Source organism: Panulirus ornatus, chromosome 42 (assembly GCF_036320965.1).
Source record: "Panulirus ornatus isolate Po-2019 chromosome 42, ASM3632096v1, whole genome shotgun sequence".
Lineage (NCBI taxonomy): Eukaryota > Metazoa > Arthropoda > Malacostraca > Decapoda > Palinuridae > Panulirus > Panulirus ornatus.
In genome coordinates, this window is record NC_092265.1 from 30,636,643 (window position 1) to 30,657,534 (window position 20,892).

At 40.7% G+C, this 20,892-nt stretch overlaps 1 pseudogene; it reads left to right on the forward strand.

Annotated features, from left to right (window-relative positions):
* The first annotated feature begins 19,246 nt into the window (after window positions 1–19,246).
* Window positions 19,247–20,044, forward strand: LOC139762027 (uncharacterized; annotated as a pseudogene).
* Window positions 20,045–20,892: the final 848 nt, after the last annotated feature.

Here is a 20,892-nt window from a genome sequence, read left to right on the forward strand (position 1 = left end):
GGCTGGCCCTGCACAGCTTAAGTTTAAAGCTTCGTCATTGCGTGTGTTTTTCTCCAAAACCTGGATGACGAGCCGCAGCCACCGACCTGTTGTTTTCGAAGGACAGCGCCGTCCGTGGAGGACGACCGAGTTGAGTTGCCAATTTTTCTGCTGTATCATGAAGACAGACTCGTTAAACGAGTCTCGGATATTTCAATCGTTGACAACGTCGCAATTCTTGATGGTTACCAGCTTGTTTATTTATTTATTATATTTATTATATTTATATATATATATATATATATATATATATATATATATATATATATATATATATAAATATATATATATTTATATATATATATATATATAATATATATATATATATATATATATATATATATATAATATATATATATATATATATATATTATCCCTGGGGATAGGGAGAAAGAATACTTCCCACGTATTCCCTGCGTGTCGTAGAAGGCGACTAAAAGGGGAGGGAGGGGGGGCTGGAAATCCTCCCCTCTCGTTTCTTTTTTAATTTTCCAAAAAAAGGAACAGAGAATTGGGGCCAGGTGAGGGTATTCCCTCAAGGCCCAGTCCTCTGTTCTTAACGCTACCCTCGCTAATGCGGGAAATGGCGAATATTTTTTGAAAAAAAAAAAAAAAAAAAAAAAAAAAAATATATATATATATATATATAATATATATATATATATATATATATATATATATATATATATTTTTTTTTTTTTTTTCTATTAAACTTTGTCGCTGTCTCCCGCGTTAGCGAGGTAGCGCAAGGAAAAGGCGAAAGAATGGCCCAACCCCACTCACATACACATATATAAGCTTACACGTCCACACGCGCACATATACATATCTATACATCTCAACGTATACATACATAAACACACAAACACAGACATATACATATATACATATGTACAAAATTCATACTGTCTGCCTTGTTAATTTCCCCGTCGCCACCCCCGCCACACATGAAATGACAGCCCCCTCCTCCCGCATGTGCGCGAGGTAGCACTAGGAAAAGACGACAAAGGCCACATTCGTTCACACTTAGTCTCCAGCTGCCATGTATAATGCACCGAAACCACAGCTCCCTTTCCACATCCAGGCCCCATAAAACTTTCCAAGGTTTACCCCAGACGCTTCACATGCCCTGGTTCAATCCATTGACGGCACGTCGACCCCGGAATACCACATCGTTCCAATTTACTCTATTCCTTGCACACTTTTCATCCTCCACTGTGTTCAGGCCCCGATCACTCAAAATCTTCTTCACTCCATCTTTCCACCTCCAATTTAGTCCCCCACTTCTCGTTCCCTCCACCTCTGACGTATATATCTCTTTGTCAATCTTTCCTCACTCATTCTCTTTATGTGACCAAACCATTTCAAAACACCCTCCTCTGCTCTCTTAACCACACTCATTTTATTACCACATATCTCTCTTACCCTTTCATTACTTACTCGATCAAACCACCTCACACCACATATTGTCCTTAAACATATCGTTTCCAGCACATCCACCCTCCTCAGCACAACTCTTCTATAGCCCAAGCCTCGCAACCATATAACATTATTGAACAACTATTCCTTCAAACATACCCATTTTTGCTTTCCAAGATAACGTTCTCGACTTCCACACATTTTTCAACGCTCTCAGAACTTTCGCCACCTCCCCCACCCCGTGATTCATTTCCGCTTCCATGGCTCCATCCGCTGCCAAATCCACTCCCAGATATCTAAAACACTTCACTTCCTCCAGTTTTTCTCCATTCAAACTTACCTCCCAATTGACTTGTCCCTCAACCCTAATGTACCTAATACCGTTGCTCTTATTCACATTTACATTCAGTTTTCTTCTTTCACACACTTTACCAAACTCAGTCACCAGCTTCTGCAATTTCTCACCCGAATCATCCACCAGTGCTGTATCATCAGCGAACAACAACTGACTCACTTCCCAAGCTCTCTCATCAACAACAGACTGCATACTTGCCCTTCTTTCCAAAACTCTTGCATTCACCTCCCTAACAACCCCATCCATAAAGAAATCAAACAACCAATGAGACATCACGCACCCCTGCCGCAAACCAAATTCACTGAAAACCAATCATTTTCCTCTCTTCCTACACGTATACATGCCTTACATCCTGGATTAAAACCTTTCACCGCTTCTAACAACTTACCTCCCACACCATATATTCTTAATACCTTCCACAGAGCATCTCTATCAACTCTATCATATGCCTTCTTCAGATCCATAAATGCTACATACAAATCTATTTGCTTTTCTAAGTATTTCTCACATACATTCTTCAAAGCAAACACCTGATCCACACATCATTGACCACTTCTAGATCACAATGATCTTCCCCAATCTGATGCTCTGTACATGCCTTCACCCTCTCAATTAATACCCCCCCATATAATTTACCAGGAATACTCAACTAACTTATACCTCTGTAATTTGAGCTGTCACTCTTATCCCCTTTGCCTTTGTACAATGGCACTATGTAAGCATTCCGCCACTCCTCAGGCACCTCACCATGAGTCAAACATACATTAGATAACCTTACCAACATGTCAACAATACAGTCACCCCTTTTTTAATAGATTCCACTGCAATACCTTCCAAATCCTCTGCCTTTCTGGCCTTCATCTTCCGCAAAGCTTTTACTACCTCTTCTCTGTTTACGAAATAATTCTCCCTAACCCTCTCACTTTGCACACCACCTCGACTAAAACACCCTATATCTGCCACTCTATCATCAAACACATTCAACAAACCTTCAAAATACTCACTCCATCTCTTTCTCACATCACCACTACTTGTTATCACCTCCCCATTAGCCCCCTTCACTGATGTTCCCATTTGTTCCCTTGTCTTACGCACTTTATTTACCTCCTTCCAAAACATTTTTTATCCTCTCTAAGATTTAATGATACTTTCTCACCCCAACTCTCATTTCCCCTCTTTTTCACTTCTTGCACCTTTCTCTTGACTTCATACCTCTCTCTTTTATACATCTCCCAGTCATTTGCATTATATCCCTGCAAGAATCATCCCAAATGCCTCTCCTCTTTTCTTTCACTAATACACTGACTTCATCCCACCACTCACTACCCTTTCTAATCTGCCCACCTCCTACGCTTCTCATGTACGTACATCTCTAGTACTCTGGGCTATAGTCCCTTTTGACACTATGACACACTCTATGAACAGTGTGACGATGCTGGCCAGTGTGTCGCCCCAGGTCACACTGGCAGGGGTTATATTGGAGTCCGTCAACACCCATTCAACAACGTGTTCAAATAACAGATCAGCTCTTACGTGTTCAAAACATCCTGATTAACAGTAGCCCGTGGGAACAGTGAGCCCGTGGCAACATGCATCTAACTCTATGTAACTCACAGTAAAAATGATAACAACAAATACCTAATGAAAAATTAATGGTATGGTGCGTGAGTCTTACATGTTGCTCGGCCACAACCTGGCTCAAGCTCCTGCCAGCCATGATAAGTTATGGTTATACATGAAATAATACTGAATATAAGGGGTACAGAAAATAAGCAAATTGTAGTATTTACAAGATTTATTCCTATATCAACTAGTATGCATGAGAAGATAGATAACACACTTTACAATTTTTTAGATATCATAAAGATATACACATGGATATTATATATGATGTAAACAAAATCAGTATGCAAATGAAATGAAAAAAAATCAAAAAAATAAAACACTTATTGAATACATATTTTTTATGGTGTTAGTTTTCTCCTTAAATAAGGAAGTGCTGCTGCAACTAACGTTCTGAATTCTATATTATTAATACCTTATTTCGTAGACGACAATATAACGTAAATACTACGAACAAAAATATAAATGCAATAGACAATGAAGCAATTTGAAAATTCCAGATATATGAAAGGCGTACTTAAAAGTTACAAAAGCCAGAACATCTATTGAGAATCTAGATCGTTCTGAACCTTAGATGGAAGATGTTGATCTTTACTTCATCGATGTTGGTAAGTTGATGTTTTGGGGGATTCGTCCTAAACTCGGGATAGTTCTATCAATTTGTCCCAAATAATAAATCATGAGTGCCGAACAATTTAAACTGAAACTGATAAGAATATATTGTTGTCATAACTGAATGTGTCCCCAGAAATAAATAAGATTTGGGATGATTAGGTGGGCAATAAAATAAGAACATTTTGTGTGCCCTGGAAAAACAGTACGTGATACTGGTCCATACTTTCAACCCAAGGGTTCATTAACAACAATTTCCTTAAAGGAACAAGAAAGAAGAACATTTTGTTGATGCCCGAAAAGTAGTTGGTACTTACATAAATTTTTGGGTTTGTAAATTATGGAAAACCAAGGTATGGGGGAGGTGCAAATCAATTGTCAAGCATGGTTTATGGCACAATACTAAATCATCCATGGAGAGATGTGCAATCAATGAGGAATAAATATTTTTAATAGAAAGTTCATGTTTTCAGCAAGGACGATAGTTTTTTGCGACCCTTTTGTATAATTAAAAGAAGAATGGTATTTTCGTTCACAAGGCTGTAAGTATTGGAGTCATTGAATGGTAGGTGGATAATGACCGCTTCGTAGATCACATCAACCGTTAGTAAGGAGTAATAACTGGCCATGTGGGTGCAGAGGGAGAGCTGGGGTGCAACCGAATATCGTCATCGCTTGTTTAATGATACGTGTGAGTTCCGAGAAGGGAAAAAATGATGGTGTACAACTTGGTTTACTAGATTATTAACATCTTCCAATAAGCCAGTGAAATAATGTGCATGTAAGTGATCTGGGTATATAAAAATTTTCAACATATGTGGAAATAGTCACTATAGCATATATGGGATTAAGAGACTTTGACAGTATGCTACATGTTGTGTCAATTTATTAACAGTTAACATTATTCATTCAAATATTTAGAATTTTGTTTTAAGATTTTAGCTTTAGCCTTAATATACCTGTTGTTAAAGAAATTGTTGAAATTGTAAGGATCTGACCTGATTCCTAACTGAATTAAGTTCTTCCTGAATAGCAATACCAAACAAATGTGATTGGAGGGACCTTACAAAATTAAGTAGACCCCCTCTTGCTTCTCCTTTGCTTTTTCGTGTTCATCCTGGCATTAGTATTTACTGGAGATTCAATGTCTTGCATATGTCATACAGAAACACACAGATACTATTCAATTTCCAGGTCCACTGGTTTAACAAAGTTGGAAAGGGGGAGCAACACTAGAGTTTCATGATGGACCACTGGTGTAAAACTTGAGTAGGGTAGACCGTAAACGAGGTACGGCCTCCATTAGTTTTACTAAATAATCGTAAGTGAGGGTAGACCCTCCAGGCCCACTAACTGTGTCCCTCACGGGCGGACCTGGCGGGAGTCGTGAGAAGGGCGCCTGGTACTGCCATGGTGTCATATATAGGAAGACACCATAAGGACATGAGAAGGAAGAGCGTGCAAAATGATAAACTTAGGAACTTCTTAAAGGTGAGGTCTTAATGAATACTGATGTGTCTGTGGTGGTGTTGTGAGGGTGGTCGGTTGTGGTGTGGGGACAGTCTGAACAGTGGTAGAAAAAATTTGGTTTGGGTGACATTGTTTGGGATTTGAGGAGTGTTTGTCTGTTGTGGTACCGGGATGATCATGTTCAGAATACTGTAAAACTTTCAAGTGGTCCTCATGTTCTTCAGGAATGTCACCTGTATTTAAGATGTCGAACCCTAAACTTATGTCCTTTAAATGAGCTATGACTCTATAGGGACAGAAAATTTTGGGTCAAGTTTAGGAACATCACTTCTAGTGTTAAATTCTTGCACCATTACCAAGAGTCCGGGAGCCACGTACCTTTGATGGTTTTCGCGGATTTATCACCTAGTTCGTGAAGGTTGTAGTGCTTCACCTAGATTTTTCCTTGATCCTTTGATGAATCAATTGAGTCGTGCGATATTTTTCCGCTACAACTGAATCTCTGGACCGCGGGACATGAAGGAGGGGACGCTATTATGTCATACGGCAACACTTTATCAAAAACCGTGTAAGGCGTGGAAGGGTGTGCTCCAATTGACTTATGATAAGCGGGAATTTAATAAAACTCCGGACATCAGACAGGTACTCACCCCAAATTCATCATGGTCAAAATTAATGTTGGTGGGAAGACACTGGAGGATCTTGCGGTTCAATCTCTCTGACAGGCCTTTCGAGGCTGGGTGATGCGCCATTATATTACATTTACTTATGTTATTACAATTTACAGAGTTCTTCTAAGAATGAGTTATTAAATTCCCCTCCATTATCTGTGACAAAAAATCTTCGGCGCATTATATCTGTTTAAGATATTTTTTTGAACGCATTAGCGACCGTGGCTGCTCTTTATTTTGAACTGGAACTAATTCACAATATTTCGTGAAGGCATCAGTAATTACTAAAATGTATCTCTAGCCTGCCATGGACCTAGGAAAAACCTCTTAATATGTCCATATGAACTCTTTCCCATAGGTATGCAGGAAGGATATTTCAACAGTCTGCGGGGTATGTGGGACTTCCCTTTGTGTCTTACAGGTTTGGCACCTCAAAATATGATCTGTAATGTTTTTATGAAATCTTGGCCAAAAATACTTCAAACGAGTTTGTTTTATAGCATCTATCTGCGCCTGGGTGTGCGGCCTGGGTTGAATCATGTGCTAACTTCAAGAAATCCCGTACTAATGCTGTTGGAATGATTGTTTGTTTAACAACACGGGCGAGCATTTCCTAATTTCGCGCCCCCCTGCACATGAGTGAAGAAATGATAAGCAATATCTAGAGACATGACAATTATATAATCAAGATAAAACCAATAGTTCTTTGCCCAACATTGACGACAAATGTTAGTCATTAACCTTGAGAAGTGATCCCCGGGTGAGGAATGAAGACCGAAGGCCATGATGCATATGAACTGCCAATGACCATCTGGCGTACTGAACGCAGTCAGGGGGCGGCTTTCCTCTGACAAGGGAATCTGCCAAAATCCGCTCAATAAATTCAAAGTTGAAAATACCTTATTGTTACCGAGGCTATGAAGAAGCTCTGATACCACTGGTAATGGGAAACGATCTTTCAAAATGACCTTGTTGTTGAGTTTTCTAAAATCTATGACTGGTCTAAAATTTCCGTCCTTTTTCGGAACGATCAGAAGTGGTGAATTCCATGGTGATCGTGAGTCCTTTATAACCTTATCTTTCAACATGTCCTGAACAAGTTTGTTTGCCATGTCTCTGTGTGCGTGCGTCAATCGATAGGCTGGGACGTAAATGGGACGTGTGTTTTTCTCTAAGTTAATAGTGTGAACATCCAAATGAGTTCTACCGAGTGGTTCTCCTGATAAGGCAATAGTAGACCTATACTGGTTAATTAAGTCTGTTAACTGGTCAACATGCTTGGTTAATCCTACCTTGGATATCATGTCAGGGGTGATGGTGGGGAGCTGACTCGAGCCGTGCACTGCTGAGTCAGGGGTAGGAGGAGTAGGTGGTGGTGGGTTAATGGAATGTGAGACTAGACGGATATTAAACTCAGGCAACACCTCGTCTTGAATTCCGGACTTCAAAAGGGAGAATTCCACAAGCTTGGCCCCTCTACGGAGACGGACAGGAGTGGGGTCCCGTACTGGCAATGTATATGGTGACCTCTCCATCTGCGGTCTCATGAATAGAGGCGTCCATCATGGATAGTCCTTTGATAGTTAGTGATGAAGGTTCAGCAACTACTCTTAGTGCAAGATCACCCTGTCTATGTCTCAGTCCATGATCAGTCATCCATGTTCGAGAAAGTGAGAGAGGAAACTTCGTTAATGTGTTACTATGCAGAGTCATGTTGGTTCTCAGTTTACCAGGGCAATGATGAGTAGAAAAGTAAAAAGGATGCGTATTGTCTACCGTGAAGCAGGACGTGGGAGCAGATGTATTAATGACTCGACTGAGTGAGAACTCATCTCTGACAATGGCAGGAACGTATTATCAACACAAACAACATGATAAATAGGACAGATCTTATGTTGTGCCACACATAGAGTGGCGTCCTAGTAACAAGTTAGCAGGAAACGTTACACCACGAACAATGTAAGGGGTTACGGTAATGACTGAGTCGCCTATGTGAATGTTCATTTCAATAGTGCCCCTTATATCGAGATTTTCGTTTGAGATACTTTGAAGGGATGGGTAAAAGTCCGAGCATTGAACAAGTTGAGTGCGCCCCATTAATGGTTGAATAAAATCATAATGAATGACATCTGCTTCCGTGCTGCTGTCTAGAAAGACTGTGATTGGCTTATCCTGGAAAGATTCCACTAAATCGAAACTTGTAATGTGAGAAAATGGCGAAGAACGAAAATGTCTTAAGAGTTCCTTATGTGATGGAGTCTTGTCATGAGCGAGAGATTGTCATTGTTGATAATGACATGATGAACCTGTGTTAGGTGACGTCTGTCTAGCTAATGCTCGGCATTCCGCTGAAGTGTGTCTAGCGTTGCTATGATATGAACACCTGCTTGGTGGTGTTGGGCGCGAGCGGGTGAAGGTCAGCCTGATGTCTGACTGGAGGAAATCGTGACTAGGTCGGCAGAATTGTGACGACCGAGGCTGTGATGTCATGGGTTGTTGACTGCGTTTGTTGTTCTGGTCGAGGCTCACGTGAGAATGAGTCCCATGTGTAAGGACACACATTCGCTTTATGTCCTGGTTGGCCACACCGGAAGCACGTCACTTTATGTGAGTGTTTGTCATCACTGAATCGCTGTATTTGACCATGAGAAGAAGTAGTGTGTTGACCATAGAATGTTTCCTCACACTTTGGGAAGCCGACACCATCTCCCCCAGTGTCTTGGTGTTGGAATATCCACCTTTCTTTTGAGTGTAATTCAACACTTTTATTACTGACCCACAATGATGGGTCGATGCTCTCATTAAGTAACCGTCGTCTTACGTCTGGAGGTCAGGTCCTTGAGAATGAAGGTTATGTGTAATAAACGCATGAGTGTTTGTACATGAGTTTCAGGATTCATCATGGCCGATGTCCAGGGTAAGGATTCATAAGCCTGCCTAACTAATCTCATTCTTCCATGTAAGGTACTCCAGTGATCAGGGACTGACGTATCATCCAAGTATGTTGTGTTAAGAGCACGTAAAAGGACGTGTAGTAAACTATCTGAGAATGATTCCTCACAACCTAATGTAAACAACGTTTTAAATTCCTCCCAAGATGTACAGTTTCCAATGTCATCTGAGTCATAGACAACCCTAGCTTAATTGTTATGCTTGTTGAAATCAATGAGATTTTTAGCAGCCGATATAAGCGCTCTGTCTCCTGAATCACCATTATGTTCAACATTGCCCTCTGCATTTCTAATCCACCGATCAAAATTTGACAGTTTACCATCAAATAACTCGTGTGGTTCCCTAGCTTGTTTTAGTGTGAAAACAGTTTTTGTGAAGGAATTGATTGTCCCGAGTTTTTGTGAGGTGGCGGGGGAGGTGGGTGTGGGTGTGGTAACGTGTGAGAAGGTTTCTGTGGGTCATCTGTGTCACCAGAATCTGTCGAAATAACTTTGTGTGACGTCACCATTTTAGAAGGCTGGTTCCAATTATAATAAGGGATTCTAGGTAAATTCCTAAGTACATATGAACCTTTACGATTACCGCATGGAATATCTTTGGACATGTAATACAACCTTACTTAAAGTGTGTAAATATTAATCCCCCCAGAAATTTGAAATACAATGAACACTATTGTCCTAATCCAAAATACATAACACGAATAATATTTGAAAATACTGTTATGAAATAAAGGCAATAAAAAGGCTGGCATAACAGTATAACATATCAATATAAGACTCTGTATATGAAAGTAATCATCACCAAAAACAATAATACCTATGTATGAAAACATAAGAAAGAATATATGCAAGAATAACTGAAAACTTAGATTAATTTGCTAAACTACAAAGATGAATAATCATATTACCCAAAAGTATATGTATGTCTATTTATAGACTAGGAACTAGTAACACACAAAAAGAGCATACCTCACAGAGTGAACCATTTTGGCACAGTTCTTATCTGAATGGGAGATTCGCTTACGAAGGCGTCTTTGGTGTAGCGAGGTGGAGATGTATGCAGAGTAGCGGCTCGCTGGGTGTAGGGAGGTGGAGATGTGTGCAGAGTAGCGGCTCACTGGGTGTAGCGAGGTGAAGACGTGTGCAGAGTAGCGGCTCGCTGGGTGTAGCGAGGTGGAGACGTGTGCAGAGTAGCGGCTCGCTAGCAGGAAAGTTGAGTGAGCGACAAGGGCTGGACCACGCGATGCTGACGTCTGGGATGTCGCCACGGCTGATGATGACGCGTCTCTGGAGCGGTTGACAAGATGACCTCCACGTTGGTGTTGGCAGGATGGCTGACCTTGCTTGACACGTCTGGATGTGATGACAACACTGTACGACTGTGGCGCTGTCTTGATGTCCTTGCAAGCGGCAGAGTGTCAGCAATGCAATAAAGACGTATCTTCACTGCATTGAGGTACGGGTGATGGAGAACGTAGCCGGCCATGGGTTCCGCCCTTAACGTCCACAGGAGGGAGCACCAGGACTGTGTCAGGTAGGCTTGTATGACTGCTGGCAATACCAGACGTAGAAATATGAAGTAGATGTGACGGTCGTGTGTGGTCACGTGGGTTCTTACGTCACTGCTACCATTTGTAAGGTTGAGTTGAGAGGAAGGAAATCAGGTCTTCTTCGTCTGTGGTACTCAATGAAGATCAGGCGGCCTTTGTAGATTTATTACAACAAAACGTGTACGTCCATCTGTAGTACTCTGGGCTATAGTCTTATGACACACTACGACACACTCTAGTGAACAGTGTGACGATGCTGGCCAGTGTGTCTCCTCAGGTCACACTGGCAGGGGTTATATGGGAGTCCGTCAACACCCATTCAACAACGTGTTCAAATAACAGATCAGCTCTTACTTGTTCAAACATCCTGATTAACAGTAGCCCGTGAGAACAGTGAGCCCGTGGCAACATGCATCTAACTCTATGTAACTCACAGTAAAATGATAATGACAAATACCTAATGAAAAATTAATGGAAGTGTGCGTGAGTCTTACAATGATAAGACATCCATACACATTACCAAATTAGCCGCGATGATAATATTATTATTATGATCATATGATTAAAACAAAATTGTAGTTAATGACACAATATATTCCCAACGACAAAATTAACCATAGCAATATAGCCAGGAAGTAAATATAGCGAACAAGATAATGTAGTTAGGATGGTATTATATTAAAAATAACAATACAGCCACCATGCCAATATCGTCACCATGACAATGTAGCTGTATTTTCAATGTTACTCTTTTGTGAATATGGCTTTATTGTCAGTGTAGCTATAGTGTCATGGGGACATATTTTCATAGTGGCAGTATTGTCATTATGAACATACCGCCCTTTTGGCTATCTTTTCATATCAGTTACATTGCTATGATGTATATATATCGTCACCTTAGCTATATTGGCAAGGTGATCTTTTTATATAGGTGATATATTGTCATTATTTAACTCTTGCATAATTTTTCATAATCGATATATCATCATGATAATCATATTATCATGGTGACAATATTGTCACAGTGACTATATTGTCATTATGACTATAATGTCATAGTGGCTATATTGCCATGATAACTATATTTTCATGGTGACTTTTTTATCATGATATTTATAATGTCATAGTGACTGTATTTTCATAGAAGCTTTTTTAATGGTGTTGATATTGCCCTTGAGGATATGTCATTATAGAGGAGAAATTGTCATTTTGATTAAATTATCAGGTGACTACATTGCCATGATATGCTATATTGTTATGGTTTCAGTACTGTCTTGGTAAATCTTTTATTACTGTGGCTACATTGCAATGGAAACCAAAATGGTAAGGTGGCTACATTTTCATGAGAGGATGATTTCATTATGGCGATTATATTACATTTCTGAGTATATTGTCATGGTGACTGTGTTGCCATAATATCTATATAGTCCTTTAATTTGTTGAATTGATGGCAATATTGTCTTAGAGACGGTACTGTCATGTTATCTGTATTGTCACGGTGGTTGTATTGTCATCGTGACTATATAGTCATGTTGTCTATATTGTCATTAAGATCACATTGTTTTTTTTTTTTTTTTTTTTTATACTTTGTCGCTGTCTCCCGCGTTTGCGAGGTAGCGCAAGGAAACAGACGAAAGAAATGGCCCAACCCCCCCCATACACATGTACATACACACGTCCACACACGCAAATATACATACCTACACAGCTTTCCATGGTTTACCCCAGACGCTTCACACGCCCTGATTCAATCCACTGACAGCACGTCAACCCCTGTATACCACATCGCTCCAATTCACTCTATTCCTTGCCCTCCTTTCACCCTCCTGCATGTTCAGGCCCCGATCACACAAAATCCTTTTCACTCCATCTCTCCACCTCCAATTTGGTCTCCCTCTTCTCCTCGTTCCCTCCACCTCCGACACATATATCCTCTTGGTCAATCTTTCCTCACTCATTCTCTCCATGTGCCCAAACCATTTCAAAACACCCTCTTCTGCTCTCTCAACCACGCTCTTTTTATTTCCACATTGTTATGGTAACTATATTGCCATGGTGGCTGTATTGTTAGGTCACTATATTGCCATGATGGCAATTTGTCATTTTTGTTATATAACAAGGAGGTGACTGTCTTTTCATGTCGGCAGTATTGTCAGAATAGCTATATTGTCAAGTTGTGGGTATATATATTTCTTTTCTGGCGGTATATTGTCATGATGGTAATAATAACATTTTGGCGATAGTGGAAAGGTGATATCGTGTTTTAGCAGCTAAACTCTTGTTGTGGATATTTTTCAATTCAAATATTTTATCATGATAGATATATAGTCAAGGTTACTATATTTTCATGGTAGCTACATTGTCATGGGGAAGACATTGGCATGGTGGCTGTATCGTTATTTTCAATATAATGCCGTCCTGGCTACATTATCTTGGTCGCTATATCAACTTGATGGCTATATTGCTATGGTTAATTTTGTCGTTCGGGATATATTTTGTTATTAGCTACAATATTGTTGTCATTATATGATCATGATAATAGTATTTTCATGGCGGCTTATTTGGTATTGTAAGTGTAATTGAATAGATATCATATCATCACATCCTTATATTGTCATGGTTTTTACACTGTGATATTGTTTATGTCAACCTGCTGATTATGTAATCATGATTGGTGTATGATTATGGTAACTATATTGTAATACCGTTTTATTTCATTGTGATAATTTTGTCATGGTGACTACAATTACATGACAGCTATAAAGTTATGACTATATTATAATGATAAATCCTGTCTGAGTCACTGTTCTTTCACAGAGATTATATTGTCCTGGAGTCTATATGTTTCCTATGATCCGAAAGCGACAGTTCATTTATAGTATCTATATTGTCAGGTGGTTATATTGCATTTGTGAATATAAGTTGGATGTTCCTATATTTTTGCTTTGACTATATTATCATATCATCTATATGATCATGGCAGCTGTATTGTCATAGTGAATACATTGTCGTCGTGACTATATTATCATAATGGCTAAATTGTCATAGCTGATATGTTGACATGGGGGCTATATTTTCATGATATTTACAAAGTCATTGTAAGATTGGTATCAAAGTGACTCTAATGTGCTGGCGATTGATTTATAACGTGACATTATTGTCAAGATGGCTGTATTGTCATGGTGGCTATATTGTCGTTTGCTGTATTTTAAATTTTACGCTTTTGTGAAGATAGCTTTACTGTCAGTGTAGCTATAGTGTCATGGAGAATATATATACATAGTGGTAGTATTGTCATTATGAACATGTTGTCATTTTGGCTATCTTCTTATTTTCGTTACAGTACTATCGTGTATATATCGTCACCTTGGCTATATTAGCAATGTGATATTTTTTATAGGTGCTATATTGTCATTTTTTAATCATGCATATTTTGTCATAAGTGATACATTATCATGATATATATAATATTCCGGTGACTATATATTGACCTTGTGACTATATTGTTATCATGACTATAATCTCACGTTGGATATCTTGCCAAGATAACTTTATTGTATTATCTACTCATAAATCTCTAAGTTCTAATAACCCAAAATATTTAGAGTAGAAAGGGTAGAAACTGATGGAAGCCATTTCTAACATTCTTGCATAACCTGACCTCTCGCCTTCCCAAAACATAGTCATCCCAGCTTGGATATTGTACTGCTTTGGTCGTCAACTAATTTGAAAAGGAAGACATTGAATGGAGAAATTACTGAGGTAATCTACAAAGATGATTACTGGACTGAGAAACAAATTCAGAGAGCAGATTAAACTACTTAAATCCATTCAGCTTTAGGGAAAAGAAATTTAAGAGATCCTATACAGGTATATGAAGTTATTATAATGGCATCCCTTTAAGCTTGACATTTTTACTTCCTGTAACTAGTTCCAACAAATAAAACAATATTCAGCATTGTGATTTAAGTGACTGACTTTAGGATGCATTTGGATCTGCCACAAATTGTATCTAGCAAATACTTCAACTTTCAACTGACCCATTCTATCTTTTTAATTCATTTCATCTCAGTTTTATCACCTTTCTATTACTGTTTAATATCAACAGTAGCCCATCTACGTACTTGGGGCTCTCAAGCAAAGGAAACTTTTTCTAGCCTAGGTGAGGGTAGCATCTAAACCAAACCTAAATGACCTTACCTTAGAAATATGTTCAGACAGTACCTTCCGAAAATATTGCTTAAGGTAATGTCGTGGGGATTAGTTTAGGTGCTAACTAAACCTTGGCTAGAAAAAGTTTGCTTTAAAGCCACAACTACTTGAAAGGCCTATTTTAAGTAGTGATAAAGAAATTGATTTGCTCCAGTGTGCTCCTCCGTCCGTTTGTTTTATGTCCATCTAAAGATACATACGTTCAATTTTTGATGTAGATTGATTTCCTATCTTAGTTTCGTCTACGGATTTCTACATCTTCAGTTCAGCACACCATTGTGGTAATGAAGGGAAAGTCACCACATTCATAAGCCGAGGGACGTAGCTTATCCCACCTCGTTAGAAAGAAAACTTACCTGTATTTGAATTAATGAACGGGCAAAGAGAAGACTAAATTTTAAGACACATTTATCATACAACTATATAATTTATATTATATACATTACCACATTTCCTGCACTTTCCATCACAAATGTGCTGAGGTCATAACCTTCTAGTTACCATTACCTTACAACCTTAAGGATGGTGGTCTACAACACCTCTAGATTGATGGAGAAAACGAAAAGTTTCGTTTTACTATTAAGATCACAGAAATACGGTAATTCCACTTCACTACCACTAACTACTAGTTATTTTACTTGTTGATTTTCACGGCTAAGATTTTCATCCTCTGAGCGAAGCCATACAATAATCGTCCTTATCTACTCTGAGCATTGGATATCCTCCTGATGATCAAGATTGCTGTTTTGGTTGTCCGTTTCCCTTGTTACTGGTGCGCCTCACTGCACACCTTACATGAGTGCCTTCCACAGTATTAGGGACAGCTGCTGGGCCTCACTGTACCTACTTCTGGGACGGTTGCCAATCTCCCTCGTATTCCCTCATGACCACAGCGCCAAACCGACTCCCGCCATCAGGCCGAAACGCACAAACATTTCCGACAAAATTGAGACAACCGCTTTCGCGTCAGTTTTGACACCAAGTGAATTTATACGACAATTACGTTCAAGATGCTTGGTTTTTCGTTCATGGATTGAACAGAAGCAACCAACGATGGTTGCTACTGCCCAATCCATGAAGTCCCCCCCACCACGGAAAGGTAACCAAGCTTCGGGGGGGATGGGTTGTTACCCTGACGCCAACGGAGAAACTCAATATTAGTGCAGAGATCTTTTCCTCGGTAAAGAAAGTGTAGCCGAACTCCGCCCTCATGAGGTTACAGCACGACAGCAAAGATCACCCTTTGGTAGGCTGTGCTATAGGCAGCACAGCTCCGTCAAAGATCTCACTCCATAAGTGAACTTATATAGATTCCTTTTTTAACATTTTGTCTTGTCTATAAGGAACTCATCAGTTCTTCTCCAGTGAAAGCAAAAAATCATCGAGAAATTCATTTGTCTTCTCAATATCAGGATCTTGTGGCTCTGTGTCGGGGACGGGGCTGGTGGGCTGTGTGTCTGGCTGTGTCTGGAGATCGGGGCTGGTGGTCTCTGTGACTGGTTGTGTCTGGGGACCGGGGCTGGTGGTCTCTGTGACTTGCTGTGTCTGGGAAGCGGGGCTGGTGGTCTCTGTGACTTGCTGTGTCTGGGAAGCGGGGCTGGTGGTCTCTGTGACTTGCTGTGTCTGGGAAGCGGGGCTGGTGGTTTCTGTGGCTGGCTGTGTCTGGAGATCAGGGGAAGTCTTGGGCATAAATTTCAATATACTGTGAGCGATATCGTCTCTCAACCGATCCCTCTCGATCTTCTCTTGCACGGCCTTCATGATACGTTTGGGCGGCTTTCTCCATTTTCTTTGCATTTCAGTTGGTGATCCTGCGCCATCGAGCCACATGATACCAGAATAGTATCGTTCCTGTTTCCCAACGGGTCCAATCTTGGTGTCACACATGATGCCGAGTGAACCCAAATGGCGGCCGATGTTTACGTTGGAAGCCACGGGCTCGTTATGTATCTTGCAGTAACTTTCATACCGTTGCTGCAGCTCTTTCCTGCTGATAAGGTACCGCTTCATAGTAATAGTCTTTCCCTTCATTTGAACGAAGGTATTCATGAAACTAACAAAGGAAGCCTTTCCTTTGTAATCCCGTTTGTAGTAACAGAAGGCCATTGAAGACGTGGATTGGGTCAGGTGAAGTTACACAGACTAACAAGATAGTCCTATAATCAATGGTCCTGTATCAGCACTGAACTCGAAATACGTCAGAACGACAATTTGAACCCAGGGCTGGAGGGCCAATAGATGATATTCTCACGTCTTGCTCAACCAAGTAACCTCGGTTAGACCTTGTTTATATTTAAATATAGTAAAGCTAATATAGTGAAGCTGGATGATTCTATTTATATGTAAGTTGCAATGTAGATTATATAAGGTCACATTTCAGATGGGTTCCTGACATACCAACTTACATTCTGATATATATATATATATATATACATAAAGGCAAGATATGTCCAAAGTAGGATACCTATGAGGATGTAGTGAAGATGGCCCTGACCAAGATAAAGGCACTGATACTGAAAACCAGATGACTGTGAGGATGTAGTGAAGATAGATTTTCATTAAGATAGAGTTCAGTGCTGTTGAAAGTGACTTGACTACAAGGATGTAGTGAAGATGGCCTTTGAGCAAAAGAACGTTAGTGATATTGAAAATAAGATGATCATGAGGAAGTGGTGAAGATGGCTTTTAACAAGATAAAGGTCAATGATATTGAAAATAAGTACAAGGATGTAGTCAAGATAGTCTTTGGCCAAGATAAACGTCATTGATGATGAAAACAAGATGACTGTGAAGATGTAGTGAAAAAACCTTACACCACAGAAAAGCCATTGATATTCAAAATGATTATGAGGATGTAGTGATGACGGCGTTTGATCTTGATAAATGCCTGTGATGTTGAAAAGAACAACTTAATAAGCCAAAATAAAAAAAATAAAGATAAAATCAAATAATTAATTCAAAAACAAGGGTAAGCAACCAGAAATAAAAGGACCTAGGAAGTCCAACAAATAACACCTACTATATGTTTCAGCGGCGGACAAACTCTGGTTTTCACAAATTTCTGCTAAACGAATGGTTGTATCACTATGATCTTTCGAAGGCGTTATAGAGAATCGGACGAGTGTGCGGTGCTCGTCTAACCCTCCCTCAACATCTTGAACATCCCCCCGACCAACCCATTCCCCCACCCACCCCAATATCGCAGTATCTCTCTCCCCATTTCCGTCTTCATCCCCATATTTACACCATCCATTGTTTGTATTTGATTTTGTCGTATTCTAATCACGTACATGAATAATAGGTATGACTGTATGTATATAGGTATCATACATTAGTAATGATATGTAATACAGTTATTGTGTGTGGACGTGAAAACCAGAGTGCGTCAAACGACCATGAAAGCATCAGGTAATCCCGTTGTTAATAACCGACGTGTCGACGGCGACCAGAAGGAAGAAGTCAGTTTTGGTTTTGGACAACCAAATGAAATCGTTGATGGGTACTTCATGTCGTCTTTACGTTTTTAAATAAGAAATATATGCCTTAATATAATATCCACAGTCCCCCATATCCCCTCCCTCCCTCTCTGAGGTATGGGGTACCCACCATCACGAGGCTACAACACTAGCGATTGCCGAGGCGGAATCATCAGCAACAATGTTGTCCTTTTGCCTCCGTGGATGCAGGACAGCGTTTGTTCTTCGTCTTGTCACGTTGTACAAACGTGAATGCATCCGCGGTAGAACGTACATAAGTTTGAATAGGTGCGTAGACAATATATTCTGGCTCGAACATACATTATTACATTCATATACATATGAAATATGAAAGTAAAGCAGACTGTATTGTGTCGTAATGTCATATTAATCATCACAGTAAAGTGAGACTAATGTGTAACATAACTTTAATTTTTATGCACACAGGCCTTACGAGCGAGTTGGGCACATCGTGGGCATGGCTGTGTCAAGAGTGAGGGGCATAGTCAACACCACCACCACAGCCCAGCCTCCCCTTCCACACCGGCATCACCAACACCTACATCGGCTGATTGTGATAACTTTACTCTCGGTGCAATATGGCGCCACATCCACAAGAAGTTTTCGGTAAAACAATATTTAACACTGAGGGTCATACCAGCCGACCTGAAAACACATGGTATCCTCCCGGAGGATACCACTGACACAACAGTTTGGTGGATCCTGCACACCATGGGATTTCAATACAGACTGTCACAGCGAAAGATGTATGTAAGGAGGGAATCGCTGGACGTTGTGTGTCGTCGGATTGACGCACTCCGGGCTCTACAGCGCCACCGAGAGGAGGGAAGGAAGGTGGTATATGTGGATGAGACGTGGTTTACCTCCAGGATGGGCCAGTAGGGAGTAGGTAGATACCACACAGGCTCCAAGCAACACCACGTACAGTCGTCAGGTACCACCTGGTGAAGAGGAGCGATTTGTAGTGGTCGCAGGTGGCACGAACGAAGGCTTTGTTGACGGCTCATACCTGTGCTACCCAGCCAAGACCAACCAGGGTGATTATCATGGAGAAATGAATGCCGAACTGTTCCTGCGATGGCTAACAACGCAGCTCCTTCCGTCACTGCCAGAGCCATCGGTACTTGTGCTAGACAATGCACCATACCACAGCCAGCTGACGGAGGAGAGTCATTGCCCTACCACAGCCACCAGGAAGGCGGACCTCATCAGGTGGCTGGAGCAGCGCAAGATTTCCATCCCACCTGCTGCTACTCGCCCTGAGCTGCTGGTCCTCTGCCAGCAGAAGCGTCCACAGCGCCAGTATAAGATCGACAACACCATCAGTATGTGGGGCCACGAGTTTATACGGTTGTCACCTGGCCACCCCGAGCTCAACGCCATCGAGCAAGTATGGGGATTTATGAAGTGTCATGTGTGCTCCACACTCCAGCGGTTTACCCGGACGGACCTAAAGGCAAGATTGGAAGAAGCCAGGCAATTGGTACACAAGGACGTGTGGGCGGGAGCTGTTCAGCACTCCTGTAAATTTGAAGAAGAATACTGGAGGACTGACAACATACACGAGGGAGTCGAACCCGTTATTATTAACATCGCCAGTGATGATGAAGACGGTGACGTTTTCTTTCATAGTGATTACGAATAACTTTGGTTTTCTCATGTTGTCATCATTTCATTCCTACAGTATTATATATATATATATATATATATATATATATATATATATATATATATATATATATATATATTTTTTTTTTTTTTATACTTTGTCGCTGTCTCCCGCGTTTGCGAGGTAGCGCAAGGAAACAGACGAAAGAAATGGCCCAACCCCCCCCATACACATGTACATACACACGTCCACACACGCAATATACATACCTACACAGCTTTCCATGGTTTACCCCAGACGCTTCACATGCCTTGATTCAATCCACTGACAGCACGTCAACCCCTGTATACCACATCGCTCCAATTCACTCTATTCCTTGCCCTCCTTTCACCCTCCTGCATGTTCAGGCCCCGATCACACAAAATCCTTTTCACTCCATCTTTCCACCTCCAATTTGGTCTCCCTCTTCTCCTCGTTCCCTCCACCTCCGACACATATATCCTCTTGGTCAATCTTTCCTCACTCATTCTCTCCATGTGCCCAAACCACTTCAAAACACCCTCTTCTGCTCTCTCAACCACGCTCTTTTTATTTCCACACATCCCTCTTACCCTTACGTTACTTACTCGATCAAACCACCTCACACCACACATTGTCCTCAAACATCTCATTTCCAGCACATCCATCCTCCTGCGCACAACTCTATCCATAGCCCACGCCTCGCAACCATACAACATTGTTGGAACCACTATTCCTTCAAACATACCCATTTTTGCTTTCCGGGATAATGTTCTCGACTTCCACACATTTTTCAAGGCTCCCAAAATTTTCGCCCCCTCCCCCACCCTATGATCCACTTCCGCTTCCATGGTTCCATCCGCTGA